Genomic DNA, 4411 nt, shown 5'->3' on the forward strand with positions numbered 1-4411 from the left:
TTTTTTATTTGAATTTATTAATCATTTGTTTATGATACTACACCAGATTAATTTCAATAATGTAGAAACTATAAACGATGATATATTTTGTTGATATGAGCGTCACTGATGAGTCTTATGTAGACGAAACGCGCGTCTGACGTACTAAATTATAATCCTGGTACTTTTGATAACTATTGTTACAATCGCCGTCAGTCTTCAGTCTACACATTTACGTGACATAATAAATTAGCCTCATCTTATTTAAACCAAACAAGAAATACATGTCTGGATGCCCTTAGAACTATTATAATTCATACCATCAAATTATACTGTGGTAAAATAACATGCACCAAGCCATACTAACGTGCCATTTAAACATACTATTTACACACTTTCTACTTCTTAGGGTAACATGTCATGAACATAGCCATATAAGCAGGAGGTTGGGCTAGCCATTATTAAACCAGGTTCAGCCAACCATTTTCCCTTCAAATATCCAAGTCAAAAATATGGCAGTTGTTATTAAATAGTTGGTTTCTATATATGTTGGCGTTTGTTTTGTTGCACTTCATTGTTCCTGTTATTCATTTGTTTTTCTCTTATAGTTGGTGTGTTTCTATAGCTTTTAGTGTGTAACCCGGATTTGTTTTTATCTTCGGCAATCGATTTAGAACAGCGGTATACTACTGTTGCCTTTATTCACAGTATATTTATCTTTTTTTTATTCATAAAGTTCATGATTATTGTTTTGCAAATATATCCCACCTCAAAAAATTATTATATACGTATGTTTCTTAAAATGATGCACATATGACATAGTACAAAACGTTAATTGGATTTACGATATTCCACTGCCAAGGGTCCTGTTCATCCCCAAGAGGGTAGAATAGGAACTAGTGGTTTGAAAAGATGTCTATAGAAAACAATTACATCTTAACTCGGTAATGAAGATGAGTTGGTTGAACGAAGTCACGTATAGATTTTGTTTGTCATAACCAAAACTTAGTGAAATATAGGTCAATTAAGCAAATTCGTTTTAGAAATGTTGGGAGTGCAATATCATTAATAAATATAGGAATGGTTTGTAAAATATAGACATAATTTGAAAAAAATTTTCCAAACTCGTGCATAGTTATAGCCAAGTTTGGTATAACTTTAGATACATTTAGTTTTGAAGATTGTAATTCATAAGGCCTTCCAGCAGTTTTGTTTCAAAGTGTTTGGAAGAAAGAAAAAAAAAGGAAAACTTTTCAGACATTTCTATCATTGTCCCTCGGTCTTTGATGGAAAGTTACTAGAAACTATTAATCATACCACATCGTATTTTTATTATTGTATTGTATGACATGCAAATTTCATAAAAATCTGACAAGGATTGCATACATGAGAACAGTAACTGCAATTTCCCATATAATTATTTCCAAAAGACATAAATCTTTTAAAAAAAATATCATTGATCGGAACTGATTTTCGAAATCGTCAAAAATATCAACCTATGATATGTTTCATAAAATTCTGGCAAAAATTGTACACTTGAAAGCCCTACCAATGCAATTTTCCATTTATTATTAAGGTTTCCAAGGGTCATAACTCTTTCATTGATTATACACTAGAAGAGCTTTCATAGCCAGATCCATGATTTTCAAAAGGAGTCACACTAAATTTGTTTAAATGTAAGCCCAATGAGCCAGAATTGTTCTTCAGCACCGTGGTCATTGACCTGACAACTAACACAATGAGAGGCATTGGCCTGAATTTCAAAATATGAACCGAGGACTTTAAAAAAGTTAAAAGGTATTTAGCACATACATACTTGGTAGCATTGGGCTGCTTTCTGCTTTTTGGAAACATTCAAACACTAAAGTGATTAAGAATACTTATGACAATATAAGAGGAGCAACAGGTCTATTTCCAAAAAATCCACCATAAAGATTTTTTATAGAGTTGTTGGTTTCAATCATGTAGCTTTGTTTTATTTTCTATATTTGACATTTTTTGTTGTTAAAAGTGATGGCTAATATAAAATTTGGATGTTCAGGATACAAGGCAAAAACAGGAAAATCACTGAACAAGAGTGCACACGAAGAAATGTCTCGCCTTCATTACTAATCATTGATATTATGTTGATAGTGCTAAATATAAAGCTTATTACAACTGTCAAATAAGCTCAACATTAACCAAGAAAACTTTAAACATTGATCAATGAACCATGAAAATGAGGTCAAGGTCAGATGAACCATGCCAGGCAGAGATGTACAGCTAACAATTCTTTCATACGGCAAATATAGTTGACCTTTTGCTTATAAATTAAGAAAAAGACCAATACACAAATATTTTACACTTAGCAATGAACCGTGAAAATGAGGTCAAGGTCAAATAAGACCTGCGCAACTGACATTTAAATCATCAAATATTTCCATACACCAAATGTTGACCTATTTAATATAGTACTCGAAAAAATAGACCAAAACTCAAAAACTTAACTTTGACCACTGAACAATGAAAATGAGGTCAAGGTCAAATGACACCCATCAGCTAAACATGTACACCTTACAATCATTCCATACTACAAATATAGTAAAAATATTGCATATCGTATAAGAAAAACAGACCAAAAACACAAAAACTTAACAATAACAACTGAACCATGAAAATGAGGTCAAAGTCAGATAACACCTGCCAGTTGGACATCTACACCTTACAGTCCTTCCATACACCAAATATACCAGACCTATTGGTTATAGTATCTGAGATACAGACTTGACCACCAAAACTTAACCTTGTTCATGGACTGATCCATGAAATGAAACTGAGGTCAAGTGAAAACTGTCCGACAGGCATGAGAACCTTTCAAGGTACGCACATACCAAATATTGTTAGCAAATTAACCTGACGATATCGGGATATGGGTATTTAGTCGGATCTTAACACGTACTTGTGATTTATTTAAAACCGGTTTTAACGAAGAAATGTCGAAATGTTCAGAACTTAAGTAAATCTGTTTTTGGGTAAGATGGTGCAAGCATACGATTTTTATTGCGTCTTACACTTTGAGAAGCGAATAATCTTTAGCTACTTTATTTAAATATTGTGTAAAAACGTTAATTATGAGCTATGAAAGTCAAGTGGCTCAAGCATTTTACTGAGGAAGTTTTAAAAAAATGCAAAGAAATATTTTAACAGTGGGTTAGATTTCATTAGTCTTTACTATCTATAGATTAACAACTTTTGGTTATATTTATAATTTAGAATCATCATTGAAGGTGGAGCGCGATTGCACAGTTAATTAATATATTGATGTGCCATTTGTATGCAAGAGTGACATTCCGTTGTATTATGTGCCAATTCGAAAAAGTTATAATGCGAGTATTGTCTCCCTTTAACAGGTTCATTATTTTATAATTAAGGTTAGGTTTCTGATATTAATTTGAATAGTTACAAAATGTATCGATTCAATATATTTCAGTTTTTGTTATTGGTGTTTCAAAAACATTGATGTACGAATATAATTTCATAAATTTGAAACGTTTAAAATGATTACATACCAATATAAAGAACCGTTCATCATTTTTGAAAAAGACTATGATTGAAATCCGTATTAATTATCTTCCCTTCATGATAGATTGATTGGGAAATGAACCAAAGTTCTCTAAAGGTAATCACAGAGAGGGACTAGCAAGCAATTTTTAATTGTAGCTTATTTAACGTTAAAACAACTTTCCACTATAAACAAATGTTATTTTATACAAATATAAGGACCTTGTTAGCTAAATCTACAAATTTTATTAGATATTATGAATTTTTATTACAATAGATTAATATGCTAATATAGTTATCCAATTACATATAATAAGAGAGAACTTAACATTACAAAATATCTTAACTTTTTTCAAGTAGTCACTAAACCATGAAAATGAGGTCAAATGCATTGGACATGTGACTGACAGAAAGTTCGCAACACGAGACACCTTTATACAAAGTATGAAGCATCCAGGTCTTCCACCTTTTAAGATATATAGCTTTTAAGAAGTTAGCTAACGCTGCCGCCGGATCACTATCCCCATTTCGAGCTTTCTGCAACAAAATTTGCAGGCTTGACAAAAAAATCATCATTTTACCAAATACAATGGGTATTTTCTTTTTGGGTAACCTTAATCCATACATCATTTACATACTAACCAAAGATCTTTACAGATCAGGAACAATGCAATGGTTGCATCATGCTTTATTGCCCATTTCACATTGTTTCATCTTTAGTTTCCCTGCACTGTTTTGTAAACTATTATTTACCTTTTTATCAATTTGTCTTTGGTTTTGCCATTAAATAAATGTTGACTATTCTACTATTTGTGGCTTTTGAGTGTCTCAAAATCTATCCCTTTCCAGAAAACTTTTTTTGGTTTGGTTTCCATTTAAATAATAACAAACA

Source organism: Mytilus galloprovincialis, chromosome 3, assembly GCF_965363235.1.
Source record: "Mytilus galloprovincialis chromosome 3, xbMytGall1.hap1.1, whole genome shotgun sequence".
Taxonomy (NCBI): domain Eukaryota; kingdom Metazoa; phylum Mollusca; class Bivalvia; order Mytilida; family Mytilidae; genus Mytilus; species Mytilus galloprovincialis.